Source organism: Gossypium arboreum, chromosome 4 (genome assembly GCF_025698485.1).
Source record: "Gossypium arboreum isolate Shixiya-1 chromosome 4, ASM2569848v2, whole genome shotgun sequence".
Taxonomy (NCBI): Eukaryota; Viridiplantae; Streptophyta; class Magnoliopsida; order Malvales; family Malvaceae; genus Gossypium; species Gossypium arboreum.
Window position 1 is genome coordinate 77582891 of NC_069073.1, and position 15885 is coordinate 77598775.

A 15885-nucleotide genomic window follows, 5' to 3' on the forward strand; every position below is an offset into this window, starting at 1 on the left:
CGGGTTGGTGCATTTAGAACTTCGTTCCTTTTCCCGAATACTCCCTTGAGGTAGCAAGACACTCATGATAATTTTTTGATTTCTTTGAAGCAGATGATTGTGTCTTGCCCATGAATCTTTTGCTCGTAACTCGAGCTTCCCTTTCTGCTTGCCTCTTTTCTTTGCTTAATTCTTCGGCCTTGTGTGCCCATTCAGCCAACACCACAAATTCTCTTAATTCTAGAATTCCAATTAACATCTTGATATCTTTGTTTAGCCCTTCTTCAAATCGTTTGCACATTTCGACTTCGGTCTGAACCCATTCGCTAGCATACTTGCTCAATCTAACAAATTCCCGTTCATACTCAGGCACTGTCATATTCCCCTATTTAAGCTCTAAAAATTCCTTGTTTTTCTGGTCTAGGAATCTTTGACTAATTTACTTATTTTTAAACTTTGTTTGGAAAAATTCCCATGTAATATTTTCCCTAGGTACCACAAAAGATATGGTTTTACACCAATGGTCGGTCGTGTCTTTCAACAAAGATGCCACACATTTCAGACATTCGGCTAGTGTACATGATAACTCATTTGGAATCCAAATAGTATTTTCCAGTTAGAACTTAGCCCTCTCTGGATCGTCATCGGTTGTAGCCCTAAATTCTTCAGCCCCATGTTTTCTAATTTTATCTACTGGAGCCTTACCAATTCTAACAGGTCTAGCATTTTATGGCGTTTCATCATGTTGTGAAGCGGGTGGAGGAGGTCATTGAATAGAGGAATTTGTTCTCATATAGTCACTAAACCGTTCATCCATAAATTCAAAGTAGGCTGCTTTTTTCCGTCTTACTTCGGCCCTCAGATACGGGCCTTCCACTACCACTAGATACAGCTCGTAGCACGGAAGCTTGAGCAGCGCTCTCATCTTTCTTAGTCTTGGCTTTAGCTTCGTTGGAAGACATTACTATATGAAAATACATTTAAAAGTGGTTAGGAGATATCACACTATCATAATTTATATAATGGCATGTATAGCTAGACTCGTACTTGCTACGTTAGTCCGAGAATCGGCTAAACCGTAGCTTTGATATCACTAAATGTAACACCCATAACCTGTATCCGTCATCGGAGCAGTGTTTTAGAGTATTATCGGAACATTCAGAACATTTTTCAATTAATTTACGTAAATTACTATTTATTTACCGAGATCATACATATCATCCCCTATATGGACCTTCGAGGCCCAAAATGAGTGTTGGAATCAAATTAGGACTAAATTGGGAACTTAGGGAATTTTTTACAGAATTCCAAAAAACTTTCTAGGTGCAGGGCTCACACGCCCGTGTGATCTAGGGACATGCCCGTGTGGTCAACTGTGTACTACACATGCCGGTGTCCTTAACCCGTGTAACTCTCTGAGTTCTAAAGCATGAAGAAATTGAAGTCACACGGCCAAGTCACACCCCTTGTGCTAGGCTATGTTGCAAATTTTTATTTTCAAAATTTAGGTGCAGTTTTCACACGGCCGTGTCACACGCCCGTGTCCAAGGTCGTGTCAACCATACGGCTGAGACACATGCTTGTGTCCCATCACGTGTGCCCAATTCTGAGCATTTTGTTTCTTATTTTTAATATGCAGGGGACACATGGCCGGACCACATGCCCATGGGACAAGCTCTGTGTTACACACGGCCAAGACACACTGCCAAGACACACGCCTGTGTGTTTGCCCATGTGGATAAAATAAGGCCATTTCTTAGCCTCATTTGACACCCAAAACTTACCATTTTCCTGCACTAAAACTCAAAAGCATATGTCCACAAATCCAACATCATATTCACAAGAAATTTGACATCAATCATATATTATTATCCCATGCATCACTAGACATAAACTTACTCATGTCATAAACTCATATGCTAACACAATTTCATCAAACGAACTTATAATAAGCACTTATGTGATTATCAAAACATCACTTTAAAATAGACAAACTTAGACCATCATTAGTCACTCCAATGTCTAGGTTACAAGACAACCATTACAAGCCATCATTGGCTAACTAAGCTTATACTGTAACACCCTTACCCGTATTCAATGCTGAAATAAGGTGGCATTACTAGACTTACCACACAAACAATCATACAATTCCAAGCCATAAATTTTGCGTCTAAATTAAAACCATTTGCAATTAATCATAAAGTCCCTAATACAAGCCTACGAGGCCCTAAACATGCTTTGGGAGTGTTCTAGGACTAAATCGAGAACTTTAGAAATTTTTAGAAAACTTAGAATTTTTTTCACTAAATAGGGGTCACACGCCCGTGTGGATAAGAGACATGCCCATGTGGGCAGGCCGTGTGGCTACAAACGCCCGTGTCCCTACCCCGTGTAACTCTTTTTTTTGCAATACATGAACAAATTGATGTCACACGGCCAAGTCATGCCCGTGTGCTAGGCCGTGTGGATAATTAAAATTTCACAAAATAAGTGCAGACTTCACACTCCCATGCCTGAGGTCGTGTCATCCACACGGCTGAGACACATGCCTATATATCTACTCATGTGCTCAGTTCTAAGAATTCTATTTCTAAAAAAGTTAGGTGCAGGGGACACACAGCCAGAACACATGCCCATGGGCAAACCGTGTGTCACACACGGCCAAGACTGTAATATCCTGATTTTGGGCCTAGTCGGAATAGTGGTTTCGTGACCACAAAATTCAAGATATAAATAATTATTTTATGATTATTTTGAGGTCTATGATATGATTGCATGATTGTGTGAAAATTTCGTGAAGAAATTTTATGCATAAAGTGCTTAAATTGAAATTAGGGACTAAATCGAATAATTTGTAAAACTTGCATTCTAGAAGTTTCTAGTATGAAATTGTTTTGAAATATTAATTAGGAGGTCTTCAATAGAAATTTTACCAATTTCTAAGTCTATGGACAAAAATTGGACATGGATGGAATTTTGGAAAGTTTAGTAGTAAGGGCATTTTGGTCTTTTAGGGGTAAAATGAATTAAAATACAAAATTAAAAGCCAATTTTCTCATCTTCAACCCCATGGCCGAATATAGCAAGGAGAAACCATGGATAGGGTTTCTCAAGCTTCCAAGCTCGATTGTAAGTCCGTTCTAGCCTCGTTTTAATGATTTTTACGTTTTGGAGTCCCTAGCTCGATTAAGCTTATGCTAGCAATAATTCAACCTAGGGTTCATATTTGGAAAAATACCCATAGATGAAATTTGTGTATTTTGGTGTTTTATGATAGAATATGAGGTTTTAAATTATGTTAGACAACTTGTGCTACTCGGTTTTAAGCGAAAACTAGCAAAAGGGCTTAATCGGTAAAAATACCTAATAGTCATAAGTACATGTTAGAGTGAGAATTTGATGTTGCCATAGAAGGGAAAAATGATCATCATGTTATAAAACATAAGAAAATAGGCTGAAGTTTAATTTACGAGCTTTGGGACAAAAGTGTAAATATGCAAAAGTTTAGGGGCAAAATTGTAATTTTTCCAAAATATGATTTTGGGTCAATTTGAATAATGTGAGTCCTAATTAGACTATATTTTAAATGATAGAGCAAGGAAAACTGAAATTCGGGCTAAAATGGAAAAATACCAAGTTATGGACGAAATGGTAAAAGTAGCCATTTTCGCATACGAGGTAAGTTCATGTGTAAATGTAGTAACATAATTGTCATATTAAGCAATTTAATGTTGTTTATATGATATGATGCTGATTATTATCATGAAATATTATGCTTTGTGGTTATTGTTGAATAATATGTAATTATGTGAATTACTTGATGAGTATAAACTATCACCGAAGTATCAATTTCGATTTTTCGTGGAAGATGGAAAAGATGTGTGATCGAGGAAAAAGCCCGTTTGAACCTCAGGAATAGATTAAGATACAAGTGACATGTCACTAGGATATTTGGGCATCCGAACTCGTTGAGTTGAGTCCGAGTTCGAGAGATGTAACTAGGCATCCGAGCTCGTTGAGTTGAGTCTGAGTTCACTTATGGGCGGGTTACATGGTAGCTTGGCTACATATGTGGCACTTATGTGCAAACTTTCCATGTATCCGAATTATATTCCGATGTGTTCAACAGGTAAAGTTCTACTCAAATGGAGGAATACTCAAGATGAAAGGGACGTATTGGTAAGTTTTGTGAAATAGATACTTTGAACAAGTATGTACTTAACCCTTGGGTTGAAAACTCGATATAACAACAATATGGTAAGATGATAAATGAAAATGTGATATGAATGTCTTGGTGATGATTATGCAAATGATGTTTTATGTTTGCTTATATGGTTATGTTACTTGCTATTTGCATGTGAACTTACTAAGCATTTATGCTTACTCCCTCCTTTTCATTCCTTGTAGTGTTGACAAGCCATTTCGGAAATTGGAAGCGGTCGAGGCACGCTCACACTATCCGTATACCATCTTGGCATAATGGCTTGTATATTTTGAGTATGGCATGTATAGCATTATAATCATTTTGTGTATATGGTCTTATGATATGGTTATTGAGTGGTATGCAAATGCTTGGTAATGATTAGCCATTGGAATGGCTAATCATGATCATATTTGGTGTTATGTATGCTAAATTGCTAGTTAATTCATGGAAACCATGAAATAGGTAAAATTTACCATAAAATAGATTCAGACAACAAGAAGTGACGTGAGTTTGAAAAATCACTAAAAATAGTAGAGATACAATTAGATGATGAATAATATATGGAATTGAATAATTATGAGTCTATTTTCATATGGATGGAACAAAACAGGTATATGAGTTATATTTTATGAGATGTTTAAATTTTTGTGAAACAGGGCCAGTGCGATTTCTGGATCCCCTGTTCTGACTTTTGAAATTCACCATAAATGTTTCAAAAACAATTAGCAGTCATGATTTATATGTACAGATTCCTTATTTAGTCTAGTTTTATTAGAAAGAAATGGCATAGTCATTGAAACCTGTACAGGGAGATATCTGATTCGTAATACACAGAGGTCAGAGCAATCAAACTCTGAAACATGGGAGACTTTAACTAATAAATTGTACTAAGTTGCTTGACCAAAAATTCTATAAAAAAATTGGTAAATAGATATGTGAGTCTAGTCTTAGGAAAAATTTACGGAATTGGATTTTGAGTTTCGTAACTCAAGATACGAATTTTTAAGCGACTATGACGCAGATTGTTAGCTTGACTGAAAATTTTAAAAATAAATTGTTTGAACTGTTTAAGTAATGAATTAAGTCTATTAACACCTCGTGTTCGACTCCGGCGAAGGTCTCGGGTATGGGGCGTTACATTTAGTGGTATCAAAGTAGGTTTAGTCGGTTCTCGGACTAACCTAGCATGTGTAAAAGTTTAGCTATACATGCCACTGATCTGTGATAGTGTGATGTCTTCTGGCGCGTATGAGTACCGTCTTATTTAGACAGGGTACTCTCCAATCGAGCTGCGCTGACCATGTTCAATGTTATGCGAATGTATTTGAGTAAAGTTATGATTATGATAAGTCTCGGTTCAGAAAAGTATGAATAAAAGTTTATGATACATATGTGATAATATGTGAGATGAAAGTTCATGTTGTGATAAATATTCATATTTGCTTAATGCTCATACGATGTAGTATATGTGGCTTACTTGATAAGATGAACGGAATAAATAGAAAGTAGTAAAGGTATGAATAAAGGTCATAATATCATAATACGAATGAAAATGTCCTTGTCTTGATTGGACGTTGAATGTTGATGAATGTTAATGATATACAAATTTTTATGAGATAAAGGATTATAATGAAATGAACTTATCTATGTTAAATTGTTGGACTGAATTATATGATTGTAATGATATGTACACGATGATGCACGAAATGAAAGTTGTGATTGTGATGCAAATATCTATGTTTGTTTGGCCTTATATGATGTCATGAGCATGAATTAAATTAATTAAATGAATGGATAAGTAAAGCTATCTAGAAAACATAGAATGTATGCATAAGTATATTGTCTAAATGGGACAATAGGAAAATTGGTGTAAGCCAACATGAATGAATGACATAATTTTGATGATGTTGCTGTGATGATGGGAGTTGTGTCATATGTGTATGTATAAGAAAGTCGAGTCAGAGGTCCTACAACTCCTCCCCCTTACCAAAGTGGTACTTATAATGGAATTTCATGAGATTTGTATTGAATAAGTTTCCGGTTGAGAACCCAAAAAGTTCAGTGATAGAATAATTATAAGTATGATCAGAGATTGAAAATGAGCTGATAAGTAAAGTCAGAGCTAGTAAAGTATCGGATTGATATAAAGATTATTGGAATTATGCACTGTCCCAGTTAGAGAAGGAATTCTCTTTGGTAAATCGAATTACTCAGGTCCAAGGTCGAGAAAAGTGTAAATTGAAATTTATTTAGAACTGGCATTCTTTAGTGAATGGTTTAATATGAAATTTGTGACGGTAGAACTAGTTGGGGAAATGATAATTGAAATGTGAACTATCTGAGTGTGACAGTTATGACTGGACAGATTTAGCAGTCTCTTTTGAGATGTTCTATGTGTTTACCCGTTCTCGAAATATTTCTATGGCTATTGATCTTCGAAGAAATTCTTGTTATATGGGAATGTCTTTTAATCCTGGTGTTGGATGAAAGCATTGGTAGTCTGACTAGTTTATAATTTATATTGCTCTATTTCATCGGGTATTCTATTTCATTTCGTCTGATAAGAATTGATAAGAGAATACATATGATATTATGATTTTGTTTCTTCTACTTGATGCTTCATCTGATATATATGTATGGGAAGATATATTGATCTTGTTATATTTGATTTCAGTGGGATTAAATGATGTTTTCTTCTGGACTTTCTTTCTTTGAAGAATTATCGAGGCATCCTGTATTTTCTCTATGAGTTTGGTTTTCGATTCTCCGGCATAGTATCGTATCTTGGGTTTCTTTATTCTGGATTTCTCTATCTTGGATTTCTTTATTCGGTTTCCTTGTTATCTTTGTTCCATAATTTGTCAATTATGACTCGTGTTCGAAGTGCATTCTTCAGCTTGTGATAATCATGTCAAATATGACTATACTTCTAATTTTATCTTGGTAATGTGGTGATTTTAGTATTGGGATTTTTTCTAATTTCTGTGTAAGGATTTGACATCAGTAAAGGCATAGGTGATAAAAGCGCGAGTTTCAGTCGGTATGGTGAATTATTTATTTGAAAGATTTCATGTGACAATTATGTCAGGATTATTCTCAAGTCTGATAATAGAATTTCATTTTGTACAGATAAAAGAGTAAATAGTCTGAACGAGAAGTGTATATTTATTAGAAAGAGTTGGATAATAGTTAAAGTCACTACGAATGATAAGGTTTTCGTCTTGTGAAAGCTGAAAAGTTTATTACATGTTGACAGAGTTTGGATAGATGAGAATATTGGTAACCAAAGTGTCTGAACTAGACTAGTCTACATTGAGTAAAGACTTCCTGACTTTCAGTAATGTACTGTTGTATGAATTGTGATGTGTTTCAAGACAGTGAGGTAATGTGATAGTTTAGAGCATTCGATGTTACATAAAATCGGAGTTGTTAAAGGGGTTAAAGTCGAGCATTGGAATCTATCAAAATTATCCATGTCAGTGTTGACATTGGGATGGAAATGAGAAAGATTATTCTTGAGGCCATATCAGAATTAATTCCATAGTAGAAAGAGGAAAATGTGATGTATCCTATTGTTAAATATTTAGCGAGATCTATAAATCATATCTGTATTGAATGAATTCCTATTCATCAGATTCATGGAATTTTAGGTCTCTTTGATTGTTGGATTTCTTAGAATTCCAGTCTCCATTAATCAAGTTAAGATCCGAGTTTTATGTCATGATATCATGGGAAACTGAGAAGGGTTGAAAATTTAAGAATAGTTGAGAGTTGAGACTGTAAGCTTTTAGATCATATGAGAAATTAAAGAGATGTATTGGAGGTACAGTCTAAGTGAAAGTTCTTTGGCACCGAATATGAGATTAAAAGTGAAGACCACTTTTCTGGTAAGATTTTCGGGGACAAAAATCCCTAAAGGGGGGGAGGGAGAGTTGTAATATCCTGATTTTGGGCCTAGTCGGAATAGTGGTATCGTGACCACAAAATTCAAGATAGAAATAATTATTTTATGATTATTTTTAGGTCTATGATATGATTGCATGATTGTGTGAAAATTTCGTGAAGAAATTTTATGCATAAAGTGAAATTAGAGACTAAATCGAATAATTTGTAAAACTTGCATTCTAGAAGTTTCTAGTATGAAATTGTTTTGAAATATTAATTAGGAGGTCTTAAATAGAAATTTTACCAATTTCTAAGTCTATGGACAAAAATTGGACATGGATAGAATTTTTGGAAAGTTTAGTAGTAAGGGCATTTTGGTCATTTAGGGGTAAAATGAATTAAAATACAAAATTAAAAGCCAATTTTGCTCATCTTCAACCCCATGGCCGAATATAGCAAGGAGAAACCATGGATAGGGTTTTTCATGCTTCCAAGCTCGATTGTAAGTCCATTCTAGCCTCGTTTTTAATGATTTTTACGTTTTTGGAGTCCTGGTAGATCGATTAAGCTTATGCTAGAAATAATTCAACCTAGGGTTCATATTTGGAAAAATACCCATAGGTGAAATTTGTGTATTTTGGTGTTTTATGATAGAATATGAGGTTTTAAATTATGTTAGACAACTTGTGCTACTCAGTTTTAAGCGAAAACTAGCAAAAGCGCTTAATTAGTAAAAATACCTATTAGTCATAAGTACATGTTAGAGTGAGAATTTGATGTTGCCATAGAAGAGAAAAATGATCAGCATGTCATAAAACATAAGAAAATAGGCTGAAGTTTAATTTACGAGCTTTGGGGCAAAAGTGTAAATATGCAAAAGTTTAGGGGCAAAATTGTAATTTTTCCAAAATATGATTTTGGGTCAATTTGAATAATTTGAGTCCTAATTAGACTATATTTTAAATGATAGAGCAAGGAAAACTGAAATTCAGGCTAAAATGGAAAAATACCAAGTTGTGGATGAAATGGTAAAAGTAGCCATTTTCGCATACGAGGTAAGTTCATGTGTAAATGTAGTAACATAATTGTCATATTAAGCAATTTAATGTTGTTTATATGATATGATGCTGATTATTATCATGAAATATTATGCTTTGTGGTTATTGTTCAATAATATGTAATTATGTGAATTACTTGATGAGGATGAACTATCACCGAAGTATCAATTTCGATATTCCGTGGAAGATGGCAAAGATGTGTGATCGAGGAAAAAGCCCGTTTGAACCTTAGGAATAGATTAGGATACAAGTGACATGTCACTAGGATATTTGGGCATCCGAACTCGTTGAGTTGAGTTCGAGTTCACTTATGGATGCGAATGTCCGAACTCGTTGAGTTGAGTCCGAGTTCGAGAGATGTAACTAGGCATCCGAGCTTGTTGAGTTGAGTCTGAGTTCACTTATGGATGTGAACACCCGAGCTCGTTGAGTTGAGTCCGAGTTCACTTATGGGCGGGTTACATGGTAGCTTGGCTACATATGTGGCACTTATGTGCAAACTTTCCATGTATCCGAATTATATTCCGATGTGTTCAACGGGTAAAGTTCTACTCAAATGGAGGAATACTCAAGATGAAAGGGACGTATTGGTAAGTGTTGTGAAATGGATACTTTGAACATGCATGTACTTAACCCTTGGGTTGAAAACTCGATATAACAACAATATGGTAAGATGATAAATGAAAATGTGATATGAATGTCTTGGTGATGATTATACAAATGATGTTTTATGTTTGCTTATATGGTTATGTTACTTGCTATTTGCATGTGAAATTACTAAGCATTTATGCTTACTCCCTCCTTTTCATTCCTTGTAATGTTGACAAGCCAGCTCGGAAATCGAAAACGGTCGGAGGTACGCTCACAATATCCGTATACCATCTTGGCATAATGGCTTGTATATTTTGAGTATGGCATGTATAGCATTATAATCATTTTGTGTATATGGTCTTATGATATGGTTATTGAGTGGTATGGAAATGATTGGTAATGATTAGCCATTGGAATGGCTAATCATGATCATATTTGGTGTTGTGTATGCTAAATTGCTAGCTAATCCATGGAAACCATGAAATAGGTAAAATTTACCATAAAATAGATTCGAACAATGATAGTGACGTGAGTTTGAAAAATCACTAAAAATAGTAGAGATATAATTAGATGATAAATAATATATGGAATTGAATAATTATGAGTCTATTTTCATATGGATGGAACAAAATAGGTATATGAGTTATATTTTATGAGATGTTTAAATTTTTGTGAAACAGGGCAGTCATGATTTCAGATCCCCTGCTCAATTTGGAAATTCACCATAAATTTTTCAAAAATAATTTGAAGTCATTATTTATATGTACAGATTCGTTATTTAGTCTATTTTTATTAGAAAGAAACGGCATAGTCATTGAAACTCTGTACAGGGAGACTTTAACTAATAAACTGTGAAACTCTGTACGGAGGTCAAAGCAGTCAAACTCTGAAACAGGGGAGACTTTAACTAATAAACTGTACTAATTTGCTTGACCAAAAATTCTATAAAAAAATTGGTAAATAGATATGTGAGTCTAGTCTCAGGGAAAATTTACAGAATTGGATTTTGAGTTTCGTAACTCGAGATATGAATTTTAAGCAACTATGACGCAGATTGTTAGCTTGACTGAAAATTTTAAAAATAAATTGTTTGAACTGTTTAAGTAATGAATTAAGTCTATTAACACCTCGTGTTCGACTCCGGTGACGGTCTCGGGTATGGGGCGTTACATAGACATACGCCCATGTGTCTACCCATGTGGAGAAAATAAAGGTTGTTTTTCAAGACATTTTCCACCCTTATTAGCACAAACACTTATACCAATTCAATAGCCCAAACCCATGGCACACTTAGGAAACCAAACATCCACAATCATGGCTAATGCATATCAATGTAATACCATCATCTATATGCACATGACATTTAACAGGCTAAATCCAACATACCACTTTCACATTTCCAAAACACCACTGAGACAAATACCAACTTGTATTCACTCATCAAGATGATATAACATATAAATAAACCAACCCATCCAATTCACAACAAGGCATTAAACCACAATTAGCAAGTAACAAAACATTATAAACCACATCACTAAAAGTATTAGCACATACAAGCATATAAATAGACTTACAACCATGTTAACCAAGATAAGCCAATTTCCATGGCCAAATATCAAATCAAGCCTTTGAAAAATTACAAGCCAATACATTGGCTAAAATCATAATGACACATATAACCAAAAAAGACCAAGTCCCTATACATTCCAGATTTTCAAAATACTAAGATCATCAATACCCAAAAATGAGAGTTTGATAGTGTGATTTGAATCTCCGATGATCTTCTATCCGAGCTAGCTTGCTGACACTATAAAAACATGGAAAATAAACAGAGAAAGCTATATAGCTTAGTAAGCTCGTATGCAAGAAATAAGCAACGTTACCATGCATATTACATTCATATAATATAACATAATTAAATGTAAATTTACTATAGTCTCATGATTATAAATCATTCCATCACTAAACTTACCTCATTTTTATCATTTCAAACATTTAATAAACATGAGCTTTACGTACATATCTGAACCATCTCGAAATGAACTTACACATATTTTTATCTTTGACATACCCTGTAACATCCTGAATTAGGGTCTAGTCAGAACAGTAGTTTTGAGACCACAAATATGAAGTAGAAATAATTATTGTATGACTATTATGAGATCTATGATATGATTTCATGCTTGTGTGAAAATTTCATGAAGAAATTTTACTGATAAGTGTCCAATTTAACTTTTAAGACTAAATTGCAAAAGTTGCAAAATGCGAGTTTTAGAAGCTTTAAGCATGAAATTGCCATGGATTATTAATTAGAGGTTCTTACATAGAAATTTTCCCAATTTCTTTTTTTATGGACAAAATGGGCATGAATAGGAAAAATTTGAAAGAAAGGCCTTAAGGGTTGTTTTGTCATTTGGTTAATAAAAGAATAAAAAGGGAAAGTAAGTCAAAAATTGTGTCCATCCTCCTCCCTCATTGCCAAAACTTCTAAGGAGCCATAGCTAGGGTTTTGTTAATCCCTTCAAGCTCAATAATAAGTACACCCTCACCTCATTATTAATGTTCTTTGTATTTTTAAAGTTGTCATCAACTGATCTAGCTATTTCTATCATTATTTTGAGCTAGGGTTCATGTTAAAAAGCTTATCCATTTATGAAATGCATGTATTTTGATGTTTAATGGAGGAATATGAAAGTTTCATATGTGATAAAAATCTTTTACTAATTGGTTTTTCATGAAAAATCCAAAAAAAGACCTTTTTGTAAAAGTTGTAAAATAGGTGGCAAAAATCTGATTTGAAAGAAACTGTGGGCTATTATAAGTATGATATAGGTTCGGCTAGGCTTGGGTAACAAAGAAAATGAGTACATTTCATTTTACGAGCCTAGTTATAAAGTTATAAATATGTGAAAAGTTAAGGGTAAAAAGATAATTTTGTCAAAGTATGAGTTATGGATTGAAGTGAATAATGTGGGTATTAAATAAGTGAAATTCACTATTATAGATCAAGAAAAACAGAGTGCGAACCTAATCCGAGGAAAGAACAAAGTTATGGTGTAACACCCCTTATCCAAGTTCGATGCCAGAACAGGATACAAGGTGTTACCGGACCTAAACATGTACAAATATACATTTCCTAGATATGAAATTTCGCTCCAAATTAAGACTTTTCATAATACCTTAGTCTCCCTATTATAGGTTTACAAGGCCCCGAACACACCTTGGAATTAATTCAGGAGTAATCCATACAATCTAGAAGACTTAGTAAAATTTCAAGTTGACTGGGGCACATGCCCGTGTGGAAAGGTGACACGCCCGTGTGTCTTCTTAACATGGCCATGTTGAAGCCCTGTCACACAGCCTGAACATATCGGGACACACCCATGTCCCTAGCCCGTGCGAATTTATTTTTTGATTCGAACTTACAGGGTTTTCACACAGCCTAGCACACGCTCGTGTCCTTCACACGACCATGACACGCCCGTGTCTCAGCTCATTTAAAAAACCTTGACATTCTATTTTTGATGTCAACAACCAATTAAGGGCACACGGCCAAGACACATGCCTGTGTGTTAAGCCGTGTCCTCTATACGGCAGAGACACATGGCCGTGTCTCTGCCCTATGTTTGCTACCATCATACTGACTTTTCAAATTAAGGTGCAGGGAACACACGGCTGGACAACACACTTGTGTGTTTGCCCGTGTGGACAAGAATAAGGCTATTTACCAAGCCTTTTTGCCACCCTTACTTGCACCAACCTACACAATAGCAACCAAAACCAATCCAAGCATAACATATATAACCAAAACCACCACAACCATAAGAAATTTGCATCAAATGCATTTAATAATAATCACTATTAGACAACATTAATGCCCTATACAAAATGAATATCACATCCATCATATGAGCCAACCCTTGTGGCTAAACTAACAAGACACTAAACAAAAGATTCAAGTCCCTCTACATGCCCAAAATCAAATGTTAAACTAGCTACACCAAAGCTCCAGGTGATAGTGTGATTGATGCCTTCGACGTCCCTTAATCCCTGATACTAGCTTGGTGGCACTATAAGAAAATGAAAAGGAGAGGAGCTAAGCATAAAGCTTAGTAAGTTGCATATAAATAAGTAACAACATCAACTATGTATATTATAAACCAACACAACATTCTTGAGTGTACATGGGTAAATATCACTACATGCTTATGTATAAGTATAAACCAAAGATTTCAATATTGTCCCAAGACCATTATCTAAGCTAGAACTTATTCATGTCATTCTTACCGTCGGGGTAACATAACTAGACTCCTACCTCATGAGTTTCGAATAAGAACCTGTACCACTCACAACGTGATTATATCATTCCATATCATTGCCATAAACTTTTAAAATAACCCGTGAAACCATTTAGAATACTAAAGGATATCTGAGAAGCTTTACACAAGATGGTGAATTGCCGATGCCATGTTCCAAACATGGTCTTACACTGGCTAACATGCGAAGGCCGATGCCATGTCCCAGACATATTCTTACACTAGCTCTCGTCTCAATACTGATGCTATGTCCCAGACATGGTCTTACACTAGCTCTCATGATGTGGCCGATGCCATGTCCTAGACATGGTCTTACACTGGCAGTCACAACATCATCGATGCCATGTTCCAAACATGGTCTTACAGTGGCTCTCATATCATGGCGAATGCCATGACCCAGACATGGTCTTACACTGGCACACATATCACGCAAATGGCATGGCATGGATATCCAATCTATTCCTAGGTTCAACTGGGAATTTAGCTCATTGATTTCATCATACATTATTCATAATCATATTCAACCATTTTATGCAAAATAAATCATTCAACACATAATAACGATAAATTTACCTTACTTACATACAACTTACCTCGGTATACAAAAAGTGGGCCACTAGTTGGATTTAGTCTACTTGCTTGGCCTTTCCCCGTTCTAGGCTTAGATTTTGTACTTCTTAATCTAAAATGATAAAAGTTCACTAATTTAATCATCATATTAATCAATGCATTTCATAATTCATATTTTTTCAAAATGACTATTTTGCCCCTAGACTTTCACAAAATTACTATGTTACCCCCAGGCTCGTAAATTGATTTTTATCGAATTTTCTCACTACCCAAACCTAGACAAATCCTTTTTATACTAGAAGCAGCCACAATTCCCATTATTTTACACATTTACCTCATAATTTATAACATATGCAAAATGGTCCTTAGTCGGGGTTTCCATGAAAACTACTTCACAAAAGTTGTTTGTTTAACAACCAATATTCATTTTCTTCCACAAAAATTAAGAAATAAATATGAATAATCTCATGGAAAAACCCTAGAATCTCAACCATTTTGCAAAATAGTCCCCTCTTTAGTTAGCTTATGTTACAAGGGTCCCAAAAGTATAAAAATTATCAAGAAAAGTAATTAAAATCACTTACTTATAAGAGAATTTAGTGGCTGAAAGTTTCAAGCTTTCAAGACCCGTTTCTTGCTAAAAATTTCAGTGGAGAAGAGAAGAAGAGAAAAGAAGATGACAGTTTTTCTTTATTTTATTTTATTCTAGTCAAATTGTTCACCAAACTTCACCTAATTTTGACCTTCTTGATTTTCTTGTCCCTATGGCCGGCCATGCCGTTAATAAAGGCCTATTTGATCTTCAGAGGCTCTTAATTTTGGTTTTCTAGCTACTTGATAGCTTTATGCCATTTAGTCCTTTTTCGCAATTGAGCATGCAATCGCTAAAATTATTTCACTGAAATTGTCATCCACTCAAATAAACATGCTATAACACATAAAATAATATTAAAAATAATTTCTTTGACCTCAGGTTAGTGGTTCTGAAGCCACTGTTCTGACCAGGACCAAAATCGAGTTGTTACAATTCTCTCCTTAGAGATTTTCATCCCTAAAAATCTTACCGTTAAAAAGGTTTGGGTATTGGTCTCTCATAATTTCCTCGGGCTCCCATGTTGCCTCTTCAACCCCATGTCGATGCCATAGTACTTTCAATAGTGCGATACTTTTATTTCTTAATTGCTTGAACTCTCAGGCTAAGATCTTAACCAGTTCTTTGCCATAAGTCATGTCTGATCGAATCTCAACCTCTATTGGTGAAAGAAGGTATGAAGGATCA